Below are 14,471 nucleotides of genomic sequence, written 5' to 3'. Positions count from 1 at the left end.
GTGTCTGGCTTAGGTGACCCGCGACGTCCCGTCCCCACAGCAGCTAGCGTAGCCGCGGTCGAGCTCGGGCCTTCCGTGTGGCAGGCGAGCTCTCTCCGGCTCTCTCCACACGAACGCGCTTTGCGCGACACAGCAGGCAAGGCTGCGCCTCCAGCTCGCGTCTCCTTCGTGACGCCTGGGCTTCCACGCAGCTCCTTGGCTTCTGGCTTCGTCCCGACTCCCCCAACTGCCGAAGCAAAAAGCTTCTCCTCCCACGGGACTCAGGACACGAACTCTGCCACGGGACTCCCACAAACTCAGCCCACGAACTCAGCCCTACCACGAGACTCCCACGGGACTCTTTATGAACTCTTTTCACGGGACTTTCACGAGATTCTTTTGGGACTCTTTTTGAACAAAGAAAAGATGTCCTCTTTATACTTTGCACCCCCTTTCCCACACCCGGCGTGACTCATGCCCTTGTGATCCACCCCCCCGCTCAACCACGGGTAGGAGGGAGTTGTTGACATCACCGCAGGGTTCTTCTTCCTCTTTGCAGAAGAGGGGGAGGGACGTCTCCATTGTTCGCTCCCCAACTATTAAATCGATCCGCAGCGCATCTAATCGATTTCAAAACATTTAAACAATGGAGGGTGAGCTATCTAGGAAACATGCACTTATCGACACCGCTGACTAAGGGAACCTGTATGTTGTGTGCAATTGAATTCCAAATTCGTAACAATATATTGTTGCGGTTTCGCGCCCGCCGGCGTGCAAGCGGCCACGTAACTCGAATCGCGGCACGTCGCCCACCGGACGGACAATCCCGTCGTGACCCTCTCGGACTAACGCCGGGAACTAGTCACGGGTGGGCCTTTCGGCCTCACCACGATCGTGCCAATCGGCCCCCCGCGTGGGATAGGGTTGCTCGCCAAATTCGACCTACCTAAGTACCCACACGGAGGGTAGACCGGGCGATCGCACCTCACCGCAGGTCGACTTCGGACACGGGCCACTTTAAGCGACCCGTTCCGTACTATCGGGATAACCGAGCGGTGTTATCGTCAACCTCGACGGTTCGATTAATTATCGGGCGTATTTAGCCCACGACCAACCCTTTACGTGAAGTAAGATGGAGATTCAATTAAAGAAAAGACGAAGCGAAACGGGAGAAACAGTTCAACATAAAGCACATTTATTCCGCGGAAAACGGAAAGCACACATATACAATTATACACCAAAAGCAAATGTAAAAGTAGAAGAAACACAACAATTCTGCACAAAAAGCAAATGCAACAATGCAGATCTACTACCGACTACCGAGCACACGGCAACACTTATACAGTTTTACTTCACAGACGGCGCCGACAACACATATACTCAAAGCAAAAGAAAAAGGGACCACCCTCAACTACAAGGGGGCAGACGGGCCTGGGGCCGAGACCGCGTCGAGCCTACCCGTCTGGTGATGAGCCGCAAAATGGCGGTGGCGCCCCGACTCCGCGGGCCTCGCTGGCACTGCCTGGAATGGGGTGGGAACGGGGCCCCCTTCTCACACTATCTCAGCGCGGGGGGAAACAGGAGGGGGTTGTTGATGCTCGGGGGAATGAGGATATCTCGCTGGCTTGGGTCCCGCGACAAGCGACTCCACCGCGACCTCGGTCGCGTTACCCGCCTCCCCTCTCCGCAGCTCCCCGACTCTGACATGAGCGCCGACCTCCACAAAGATTCTTGGCTTTTCCAGCCTCTCTGGACCCTGACAGACACTCTCTCGACTGCCTTCGCCGCCGCCACAACTCTCCAACTCTCCACTCTTCTCAACTCCGTCCAACTGCTAACTCTTCCCAACTGCTCAACTCCGTCCAACTGCTCACTCGATTCAGAAACTCAACTCTTAATTCGCCCCGCGCTCGGTGCTTTATAGTCCGACAGGAGAAATCATATGCAGATTTTTGGATCAGGAATCGCTCGGGGGCGGAGCCACGCTCCCCATTGGACAGAGGAAAAGTGGGCGTGAATGATTCTTGATCCGCGAATCTGCATATAGCGATTATACTCCGACGCACCTGGAGGCGGGGCCAAATCGCCCCACGCTCGCCGATAGGACGGAACAGAAGTGGGCGTGAATCGTTCTTGATCCGACTTCTCGGAAAGGCTGGTGTCCCTGCACCCGCTGCTCGGTGCGCGCCCTGTACGAGTCCAGGATCGGTGCCCACAAGTGGCGTGGGAATGGCGGTGATGCGATGGTTGCGAGAGCGAGATGTGACGGCAAGGGTCGTGGCTGTTGGCGTTGTTGTTGTTGTGAAGCGGCGTTGCGGTTGGTGGTGGTTGTGTGATGGCTGTTGAGACGTGGTTGGTGGTGGTTGTGGTGGTAGTAATGGCGGCTGGTCCAAAATAAAGATAGTAAAAGAAAAACGGCTATCTAAAAGGGTCGCAGCCCGAATGAATAACATTTATTCCCTCTAAACAACGGGTTTGGGCCTAACTACACATATACTTACAGAGATATCTCACCTATGGGACCTGAATGGTGGTTTGCGAATTTCGTCAACCACAACAATATTATGCTATCACTGACTTCATCGAAACCACAATCAAAACAGCTCCCACATGCCATGACACTTCACGGTCGGCTGTCCAACTTTCAATCCCGTGAGATATGCGTGAGATATGCGTTCAATCCCGTGAGAACCTCTCTGAGGTTCGGAGACCGGATTGCGGCGAGATAATGGTGGGTGGTTACACCTACTATTGGTCTGGTTGCTCTGATGGTTACCATACCCAAGGAGTTGCTGTGGCTGTGTCCAATAAGCTGACCCCAATGATAATTGAGGTAACACTGGTCAACGAGCGTATTATGAGATTAAGGATTCGTCACTCCTTAGGTGTCATTTCCCTGGTCTCTGTTTATGCTCCGACTGAGGCGAGTGATCTCACCGTGAAGGATGCATTCTACGCCACACTCGAGTCTGTGGTTGATCAGTGCCCCAGACGAGATACACTTCTAGTCTTGGGGGATTTCAATGCATCGACTGGAACTGATAGGGACGGTTATGAGGTGTGTGTTGGTCCCCATGGGTCAGGAACTATGAACCAGAATGGCACTAAGTTCCTTGACTTTGCAAGAAGTCATGGACTTAGGGTGGCTGGTTCATGGTTTCAGCGCCCACAAGCTCATCGCTGGACTTGGTATTCCAACGCTGGCGGTGTGGCAAAGGAGATTGACCATGTCCTCATTGACGGTCGTTGGAGGATGATCCAGAACTGCAGGGTCTACCGGAGTGCTCAGTTCCTCAATACTGACCACAGGCTTGTTGTAGCAACTCTAAAGCTGCACCTTAAATCCTGGAGAATGGTACCATCCCAGCCGAGGCTGGATGTTGCCAAGCTCAGGGATGAGAGAGTAGCTGAGGAGTTTGCGAACAGGCTGAGTGGACACTTGGGGGGTCTGGGTGCTTTGGGGGGTCCTGAAGAGTTGTGGAGTGCCTTCAAGACCACCGACCTTGATGTTGCCGGTGGATGCCTTGGAGCTCACCGCAGGGCAAAGAAGAATTTTGTCTCTCAAGGGACACTGGATACCATTGACCAGAGTCGCAGGGCCAGGCTGAATGGCAGAGCTGAGCTGTTCAGGGAGCTGAGGCATAAAACTGTATGTGCACTGAGGGTGGACAAGGAGGCCTATGTGCGAGGAATCTGTGAGGGGGTAGAGCATCACGTGTGGAAAGGTGACTCTCGTCCCGCTTACAGGGGAATTCGCGCATTACGTTCATCCAAGCCCATCCCTCGGAGCACTACAGTTCGAGCAGAGAGTGGTAGGCTCTTGACAGAGGAGTCTGAAGTGAAGGCCCGCTGGGCCGGTTACTTTGAGCGGTTGTACCGGGCTGATCCCCCAACTGTCGAGTTGGACGTGAAGGGTGTTACAATCCCTGCTGCTGACCCTCGAATCAACTGTGGTCCACCTACGCTTGTGGAAACACGGGCTGCGGTGAACCAGTTGAAACGGGGCAAAGCTCCAGGGATCTGTGGCATCCATGCCGAACTTCTCAAGGCTGGTGGAAATGCTGCACTCGTGTCATTGCATGCAGTTTTGTGCTCTGCCTGGAACACAGGCATCATCCCAACTGACTGGAAGAGGGGCCTTGTTGTCCCTCTCTGGAAAGGGAAGGGTGATCGCCAAGACTGCAACAACTACCGAGGGGTGGCGCTGCTCTCAGTGCCGGGCAAGGTCTTTGCTCGGATAATTCTTGATAGGGTTCGTCACCATCTGCTTGAGCACCAGCGTCCAGAGCAGTCAGGCTTTACACCAAAGAGGTCAACGATTGACCGTATCCTTGCACTTCGTGTCCTCATCGAACGCAGACGAGAGTTTCGGCAGGGGCTGCTTGCAGCCTATGTTGATCTCTGTAAAGCGTTCGATTCAGTGAATCGGGATGTCCTCTGGAGGATTCTTGGTCTTCGTGGGGTGCCACCAAAACTGATCGATGTGATGTCTGAACTCTACTCTGGCACTGAGAGTGCTGTGAAGTGTGGTGGTACCATCTCTGACATTTCCAGTTGTTACTGGAGTTCGTCAGGGATGTGTACTTGCCCCCACACTTTTCAGCACTTGTATGGACTGGATTCTAGGGAGGATGTCGGAGAGATCAAGTTGCGGTGCGTCATTTGGGAATGTCAAGATCTCGGACCTTGACTTTGCAGATGATGCAGTCATCTTTGCGGAGACTTTAGACATCCTCTTGGGGGCCCTCGAGGTGCTGAATGAGGAGTCGGAGCCGTTGGGATTACGGGTTTCTTGGGTCAAAACTAAGATCCAGGCTTTCGGTGACATCTTGGATGCTGCTGTCCTGTCTGTGTCTGTTTGTGGTGAGGATGTTGAGGTCGTGGAGAGATTCACTTACCTTGGCAGTGATATTCATGTCTCTGCTGGCTGCGAGTCAGAGGTCAATAGACGTCTGGGTCGGGCTGGGGAGTCATGGATTCACTGGATCATGGGGTGTGGCGCTGCCGGTAACTGTGCGGGAGGACGAAAGTCCGAGTCTTCAGGTCCTTGGTACTTCCAGTCTTGCTCTATGGGTGCGAGACTTGGACTCTGACCAAGGATCTGAGACGGAGACTTAATTCCTTTGGTACCGGGTCTCTTCGGAGAATCCTTGGCTATCGCTGGTCGGATTTTGTGTCCAACGAGCGGTTGCTGAGAGAGACTCGGATGAGATTTGTTACCTGCATAGTCCGTGAGCGTCAGTTGCGGCTGTATGGACATGTGGCTCGTTTTCCTGACTCTGATCCTGCTCACCAGATTCTCTCAGCGAGGGAGTCTCATGAGTGGAGGAGGCCAGTGGGTCGACCACGTGCCTCATGGTTGCAACAGGTTGACCATCATCTCAAGGAGATGGGGATGGGCCTGGCATCTGCCTGGGGGATGGCCAGACGGAGGCCCCTGGAGTACCGGCGGAAAGTGGACGCAGCGACGTGCTGTTCTGGCACATGCTCCCATACCTGACCTGACCTGACCTGATATGCGGCAACTCTCAAGTGACCATGAGACCCCAAATCAATTATCTTCTTCCTGATGCATACATACACATCGTTAAAAGTAAATAATGACGGATGTTTCCTTTTACAACGTCGTGAGATTCACAGAAGTCCGTGGACAAAGACCTTTGTAATAATGGGTTTTACGGTCGCTGGTCAAGTCGTTGAAGAGAAAATAGTTGGAAATACTAGCAAGGACTTACGTAACATCCGTTGTAAAAGCGCTGCTTGAGAGAATACCACATAGTTATTTGGGTGGCGTATATACAGCAGACCGCTGCGACTTATCTTGACAAGGCCCGTGATGCCTATCTGCTGAAAACCCTTTTAACTGTTGGTTTGGTCATTTTGCACTAAAGGAAAAAACTTATAGGGAAGGCATGGTGATTGTGAATATGACAGCTCCGGAGGTATTCGGCTTCGCAGGGGAAAAGCACAGATATGAGCGGCTGTATGATCTTTTTTTTCACGTTGAAATTGAAATTTTTTCAGGTGGAGTCAGGTGAACTGTCCAACTAATGGGTGGAAAGGAATGTCACACACACACACACACACACACACACACACACACACACACACACACACACACACACACACACACACACACACGTATTATGATATAGGTTAGCAAACAATGCAGATTCGATATCACTTCCATTATAGTCATGGCCATTGGGCTCCTTGAATGTCGGTCAGCTTTTGAAGACCCATCTCTAAGCTAAAGCCTTACCAGATTTAGTGAAGTTCACAGTTTAAGTTGAATGCACTTCCTACTTGCTGACATAAGGAACTGCGTAAAGTCTTGCCAAAACTCCCAAGCAAAATGGCTATCTAAATATCACGGATGCAGTGAACAAGGAACCGAATCTTTTTTTCGGTGAAGGGACAATGAATTGGAAATTCAAAAACACGACATAATCGACTAGCACAAGTGAACAAAAGCAAACCTATCAGGCTTCAAGCTGCAACAAACTCCCAGCAAAATTGGGAAATGATTGCCATGTTGCTCTGAATGCCAAACTTCTATAAAGGTCTTTAGCAGGGGCTTTGACAAATGCTTTTGCTAAAAGACCTTGCGATGAGATTGCCGTGTACCGGACAATAGAATAATGTGGAATATAGAAGCAAATCGCATAACAGCTCAAAAGGCTCATGGATAAACGGGATGAGAAGCAATTTTTTTTTTTTTTTTTGCTCAACGGGCTTTCAACGCCACAAATTTTAGAGATTAATTGTTCATTATATGAGGCTTTGTGTGCGAATAACCAATTTCTGAAGCGTGTTTGCTCCCGTCCTTTTCAAAACGCTGCTCAAATGGCCAGGGCTAGTTAAAGCACATCTTGACTGAATAAATACACAATGGAAATCCCAGGGCAGTCTGCTCTGTGCAATTAAAGTAATACACTCGAGCCTTCAAAAGTACCACGTCTTTTTTTTTTCTTCTTTTAACAGAGAGCGAAATTCTGAATACATTTTCTTTTTTATATTTTTTTTTCTATGGAAGCTTCACACATATACAACATGTTTAGGGAGGCTGCATGTGTGTGTGTGTGTGTGTGTGTGTGTGTGTGTGTGTGTACGCGTGTGTGCGCGTGCGCGTGAGTGTGTGCAGTCATTCCATGACTTGAACCTACCCTTTTCATTCAGGTCACGTTTTGGAATTTCGTTTCTGAATAGTGTACCTAAGAGAATGGATGCGGTCTGTTTTTCCAAGTTCTATGAAAAGTTTCATGGATTATTCACTGTCAAAACCATTGATGCACATATTGGGGAAGTGGTGGATGAAACATAAAAATCACAGATGAAAAAGAGGTGAAGAGGTGATTTTTATTTTTAAGGTTTCTTCTTGTTTTGTATAAAGCACAAGGCTGTGGATAGCATAATATGCTGGGGGTGTGGGTGCCACTGATGCAGTGCCTCCTGTGGGTTAGGGCTGGAATTTGGCCAAGGTCTCGGTAAAAGCTCACCTACTCTTCGCAAAGAACACCGCACGATCTTTACCATCCACCAACTAATGCCGGCATACAGGACTCCCTTAGCTTGACGTCTATATGATGAACAGCACACAGATTAATTGCCCTTCCTGCGAAACACCAGGGCTTGCATTTATAGCTGGGTCAAGATTTGCACCCAAGCTCAACAGCTCAGAGGCGAGTGTGCATACCCCTCGGGCCTAGACTATCCTGCCAGCCAGAAAAGGTCATTACAAGTTTGTAACCTATATTCCGAGGGTGATTCCAATTTCACCTGTTGTTTTGTTTGTAACTAAGCTTGTATGTAACCTTACTCTGTGGCATTGTGGTTAGAAAGTGCGCTCTGAATGGGGGAGCTCGGCAGTTTGATTGTGACCCTGGCTGAGTCATACCAAGCAGTGAAAAAAATTGTGCATACTCACTCGCCGCTCAGGATTTAAAGGAAAAGCATGGATAAATTCTGTGGCTGGAATTCCATTGGGGAGAGGGAGAATTCTCCTCATTTGCCCCACTGACTTTGGAGAGAAAAGTGACCACAAAATGGCATCTCTGGTACCCAGAATGCTCTGAAAATTTACTTCACTTCCCCTAAGATCACCGGCTGTTTTTGTCTGAAGTTAAGTATGGTGTTGTCTGATATCTGCTGCATGTAGTAGCTCCTCCACAAGCCTTATAACCTTTTAAGAATATATAAATCAGTAAAAAAAAAAAACTTTTTAAAAAATACTAGGCAATCACCACCAAAATGTGTGGAAAATTGTCTAAATTTCAACAGGTTCGATGTTTTCATGGATCAGAAATTGCATTATTCATGACCTCCCTCTTTAAAATCTTATTGGCCTCCTGGATTTTTAGAACAGGTATTATGCAAGTATTGAGTAACTTTGAGTATTGAGTAACAAAGACAAATTTCCTTTTAAAATGATGCATCAACATGCATCACTCAGGCTATTAAACAAAAGACCAGGTCAAATTTGAAAAAGGTTAATGCTTATAAAGGAGCAACAATAACATTAAACCAAACATGAAGACTTTTTTTGTTTTTGTAATAAAACACCCAACAGTGGTGAGTGGCAAGCTTGTGCTTGGAAGGCCTATGCTCGAGATTGATTATAAATAAAATGTGAAGAAAGAAAAAGAAATACTAAAACGTGTGTGTGTGTGTGTGTGTGTGTGTGTGTGTGTGTGTGTGTGTGTGTGTGTGTGTGTGTGTGTGTGTGTGTGTGTGTGTCATGAAAACAAGCCTTAGATCCATCCATCCATTAGGACCATACTCTGTGCAGAGCGTTGGTGCCGCCGAAGCAGTCTCCTTGGCTATTGGGAACAATCCTGGACGGGTCGCCACTCCGACACAGTATACCAGCATGCTGGCACTCATTTTGCCGACCTCGGAAGGATGACAGGCAGAGTCAACCCCACCTGGTGTTAATTCAACAGCTGAGCGGGATTTGAACTCAGGACCCTAGGATCCCAAGCCCACTACCCTAACCATTAAGCCAACACCAGGCATAGCCTTAGATCATCTATTAAAAAATATATGTATATAAATTTATGGCAAATTTTTTTTGGAACACAAATTCCCCTGCATTCCAACTGCTTCACATAATTGTAAATTGTACAATGCTGGTTAACTTACACATTTAAGCCTTAAGGTTTGGAGAATGTAGCTATTGGTATTAACTATTATGCTTCACAAAAGCTACAGAAGCAGTGGCAGCAGCAGCACCATGAACAGTACCAATTGCCTTCACCAGAGGAAAAGGTGAGCAGTTCCATGTTCAATCTGGTAAAGAGAGAGTTTGCGTTGAGATAAAATTTCAGCATCCGAGAGTACCGAAGGCGGTAGAGAGAACCATTTGTTCAGCGGTAAGACATTTAAGAGCTCAATGATGTCTGGCTATATACTAGAATATTTGAAGAGGGCAAATGTATTACCAATATATAAAGAACTAATGGGAGAGGCAGGAACTTAAGGGCCTTTAAGTTTCATGAGGCGAGACTACGTCTACAGAATTTTTTTTAAAGAACCCCACAGATCAGGGCTAACTCAACCCTCTTGCAGATTACTGTTCTCTCTCCTTCTCTCTCTCTTTCCTATTCATTCATTCATTCATTCATTTTATTGTTTCCAACTGTTGCTGTCAGTTCATACCATCAATCACCTTGCTGAAGGCCCAGTCACACCTTGACGTTTTAGCCAGGAATGGCAACGTATAAAAATGCACGTAAAACGTTGTCGTACGCTGAAGTTTTGAGTTTTTTTTTTTAAAGTTTTGGTCGTATTCATAACGTGTTGGTCGTATGCATAACGTATTAGTAATGGGCACAGAACGTTTCGTTGTGTTAAAGATAACTTATACCAACGAATGCTTAGCCTGTTGTCAGCGTTCACAACCTATGCCCAACGATAGTTTAACTTAGTCATAGTGCGCTGCACGTATCGCCGACGCACTCGTGGCGTTCTCTGTTAAAAAGCTGCCGCACGCAGATTTAAATCATAACCGCCTGAAAATTGGAAGTGTCAACATCGCAGTCACACCTTGACGATTTAACCAGCGTATGCCGACCTATGAAAAATGTGTCTAAAACGCTGGGACACGTCGAATACGGTATGGGTAAGTTGTGTATACGTTCGGAGCACGATGAAAAACAATGAAGTACGCTGGCATATTACGTGGTACGTCTAGTATGTCGTGAAATTTCAAGCATGCTGAAAATTTTACGACGTACTCGACGTATGGCTCACAAGTTCCGCACACGCTGGCATAAGTTCTCGGCACACTCTGCAATCGTTTACACACGTCGGCCACACGTTACTTGTAAGTTACTCATAAGTCGAAACACGTTGAGGTAATGTTTAGCATACCCGAAACTTAATTTTTATCCTACGCGTAACGTGCTTTGAACCTATGAGTAGCGTGCTTTGAACCTATGTGTAACGTATCTCAAACGCACATTGGCGTATGTATACGAATTTGATTGACGTCTTCCGGACGACCACAGAACTTACTGAACGTGTTTCTAACTTACAGCTACCGTATAATGGCGTATTGGCAGCATTTAGGGGAATTGGGAAATACAAATGGGCTTCACAAGAGGAACCCATCAGTGTTCCAGACTCCATGTTGAGTAGATGTCAATGTCAGTAGCAGTGGCAGTAGCAGTAGTAGTAGTCGTAGTAGTAGTAGTTCGAGAGAATTTAGTGATGTCGATGTTAGTAGTAGTTCGAAAGAATTTAGTGATGTCGATGTTATTAGTAGTAGTAGTTCAAGAGAATTTATTGATGTCGATGTTAGTAGTAGTAGTAGTTCGAGAGAATTTACTGATGTCGATGTTGGTAGTAGTAGTAGTAGTAGTAGTAGTAGTACTTTCAAGTAACGTGTTGCAAAGTGTGAACAACGTTCATGTAGTATGCTTACAAAACGTTACTCATCGGTTAGAAATAAGTTTCGGGTACGCTAAACATTACCTCGACGTGTTTTGACTTATGAGTAACTTACAAGTAACGTGTTTCAACGTGTGTCAACGATCGCATAACGTGCCTACAACTTATGGCCAGCGTAGTGGAACGTGTGAGTCATACGCCGGCATACGTCGTAAAATTTCAAGCATGAAAAATTCGAGGAAAACCCAAAAGTTCAACGTTTAAAGCCAGCGTACTACCACTTATGGCAGTGTTTTTCAGCGTGGTCTTAACATATACAAAACGTACCCATAACGTATTCGACGTGTACCAGCGTTTTACACAAATTTTCCAAAAATCGGCATAAGCTGGCTAAAACGTCAAGGTGTGACTGGGCCTTTACATAAGCTGCGATCTTAAAAAGAAATAAAATATTTTAAAATATGAGTGGAGGAACACCGTTGCACATAATTGGAATGTTAAGTGTCAAAGGACAAGACCTTCATTATTCGACATTCTATCGATTCGTATTTCCCAGTCTACATTGCCATTGAACCTCTTGCTGGTTGGGGACTATTGGGGGCTGGCAATATGGCAGAGGGATACACACTCGCTTTCAGCTGTCTTGCCTGGGTTTCAATCTCAACTCGGCTATAAACTGTCGCACCGGTGTTTCACAGGGAGGGTTATTCTCCTATCGCAGACAGGTCGGTGGTCTCCATTTTCTACCGCCTCCTCTCTGGTCTTGCACCTTCTGCTCTTTCTGTGCTTTGTCCCACCCCTCCCTCACCCCCCCCATCGCAGGGCACACATGGTCCACCATCAAACCCCTTCCAGTGAAACTACCTAAATCTCGCATCACCACTCACTCGTTCCTCCCACCTGTTCTTTCCTGGAAGAGGAACATTCTCTCCAATCTCATTTTTCCCTCCAGGTCTTCGACAGCTGTTGACCATGTCAGATGTTCCCCAATTCAAAATCATGATCTTTTCTACCCTCGCTAACCCCTCACACCTCACCCCTAGCTGCCCTCCTTCCAAATTTCCAGTTTTTCCCTCCTGAGTTTCTTTCTGTATCCATCTTGTTCACCCCATGCATCCTTTCTTGTCCACTATTCCTCTCCACACCCATTGTTTGTCCAAGTCTCCATCTATCTTGTCCTTCAACTCCATTATTGGTCCCTCCCTCCCTCCCCCTTCTCTCGACTGCTCCTTTTGTCCTGATCTGTTTAATGTAGTAGCTCTTCCATGAGCCTCGACTTTGTATACAAAAGATAAAATTTGAACCCCCTATCTTGATGAAGCAGCAGGGTACAGATCAAGTCCCATCACAGTACTTACTGCATGACCTGTTATAGCAACAAGTGCCTCTGTCACAAACACATTGTCTCTGCTCTGCTTGATCACCAGTTAGGAGGTTTGCAGTGAGGAATAATAAATTAAACTTAAGGAGCACAATAAGTAATGACGCTAGATGTGACATGGCACGTTTAATTTATGACACATATGGGCAGTGTGTTCCTTTCGTTTAATTTATTATTCCTCACTGCAAACCTCCTAACTGGTGATCAAGCAGAGCAGAGACAATGTGTTTGACAGACGACACTTGTTGCTAACAGGTTGTGCAGCAAGTGTGAAAACGATTTGCAGCACGTTGTCCTGACGAGCGCATAACGAGAGTGAAATCTGGATCTGCTTTCATTCATTGGTGGCTATAAAGACATAGATCTCAGTTTGCAAAGACCTGAGTGCCACACGCACACCATCCTAGTTTGAAGGTGATGGTGTTGGCATAATTAATGTGCATGATGTCAGCGTCATGTCATATATAAGTTTAGCCTGCTCCTTACGTTTAATTAAATGCGTGTTTGTGTGTGTTGTCCCTCGCATGGACGTGAAGCTGGGTATCCCATCTGCCAGCATTAGTTGGTGGGCGTTAAGGATCGCACAGTGTCGTTCGAAAAGACGAGGCGAGTTATCACTCTAAACAAATTCCAAGTTTTTGCACTAACCTACAGGGGGCACTGCATCAGTGGCACAGCTGTACCACAAACAAATGATACTACACACAAACATGTGTTACCAAGGACTCAGAATAAAGCAGGCTGTCCGAACTCATCACTGCTACACATGCCAACAATTTTTTCATTATTTTCCGACATCAACAACTTACATCAACACCTAGTTCAAGAACTCTTCATTATTAGATGAGTAACATTACAGCACTGTTTTTTGATTTTTATTTTTTTAACCAATTTAACTGAACAATTACCACTATTTTATATATTGCATTGTTCTTATGCATCAATCATCAATATATATATATATATATATATATATATATATATATATATATATATATATATATATATACATAATGGAGAAAGTGTATCTATGTCCAGCCACGAATGCCACCTTTTATGATGTACTACATAAACAGCGTTTATCCATGTTGTTTGTGTTCCTGTTAGAGCATAATAAAATAAATTGCATAAGTGTTGGTAGTATGCAGGGTCAGATATTGGGCACAAAAAAATTAAAAACCCACATTCCTGCGAGGAGGGGGTGGAAACGACACAATTTTCGCCTGTACACATGCCAGTGCAAGTGGTTTACTGACCCCTTGCTGCAGACAGGGGATTATTCGCCATGGCACAAAATATAGTTAGTTGTCCCACCTCACCCTTGTCCCACCCCACCCCCTCTCCTCCCCTCATACTGCTCCCAAAGGGAGTGGGTGTATCTAGTCCTTGTAATCATTTGCTGAAGCATATCTTTTAACAGAACATCACATACTTCAGGGAGCAAATGGGGTAGAGAGGTTCACTCTCATCTGTGCATATTGAACTTTATGGCACTAACAACAGCTTTGGTTTCTATGATTCCACCTCAATCCCATAACCTATTCCATCATTAATGAAAAGTAAGCACCCACAATACTCCCTCAAAAGTAAAACATGTTTTGGAAGTTTACAATCGCTTTGTAATTTATTTGCCAAAGTAACATCACAGCTCTGAAGTCAATAATCATTCACAATTGAACACCAGGCAAACCAAATAACTCAAAACCACGGGTGAACAATTTTAAGTAAAAGGGTGCCACCATTCATGCAGCGAATTCATATTTCATGAAATACTCAAAATTATAGCAAAGAAAATAACTTCACAGTTCTTCCAATCACTGCAAACCTTTTTCGGTGGCAGCGTGGTTTAATTAATACTCAAAGCCCAACCTAGACAGCTGTCATGTTCGTTTGCATTGCCAGATATTTGTTTCTGGTCATCTCTATTTTGTACCCGTCCATCCACAATAACTATGTACATCATAAACTCCCACCCCAGTGCTTTGCAAGCAGGGTTTTACATCACAAAATGCACAGTCTCTGAGGAGACCATTAAGCTAGCCACCCTTGTATTTGTGCGTGGATGTTAAAATTCCACAATCGCGTGAAAAGAACAATCCAACAATGTGCAGCACTACTCTGGAGAAATTCTCAATTGCTGCCTTGTTTGAGGTCCACTCCTGCATCAATCACTGTGCAATGCAGTTGCATCCTATTCAGGGTAAATTATCAACTATGGAAA

The 14,471-nt window shown here is 46.3% G+C and overlaps 1 protein-coding gene across 3 annotated transcripts in view; it reads right to left on the bottom strand.

Annotated features, from left to right (window-relative positions):
- Window positions 1–7,324: 7,324 nt before the first annotated feature.
- Window positions 7,325–14,471, bottom strand: part of LOC147023038 (mitochondrial fission 1 protein-like) — a 43,660-nt gene continuing 36,513 nt past the window's right edge. For 2 of the 3 annotated variants that reach the window (XR_015059996.1, XR_015059997.1), the window contains 2 exons: window positions 8,998–14,471; window positions 7,325–8,728 (listed from right to left, as the gene is read on the bottom strand). The exon at window positions 8,998–14,471 is cut by the window's right edge and continues 288 nt beyond it. The gene's annotated coding sequence lies outside the window, so the exon portion shown is untranslated. The other variant, XM_085888038.1, reaches the window with a different exon arrangement.

The sequence above is a fragment of the Eptatretus burgeri genome, chromosome 7 (assembly GCF_056783735.1).
Source record: "Eptatretus burgeri isolate ZD-2024b chromosome 7, Ebu_testis_v1, whole genome shotgun sequence".
Classification (NCBI taxonomy): Eukaryota; Metazoa; Chordata; class Myxini; order Myxiniformes; family Myxinidae; genus Eptatretus; species Eptatretus burgeri.
This window is presented reverse-complemented; position numbering and strand designations above follow the sequence as displayed.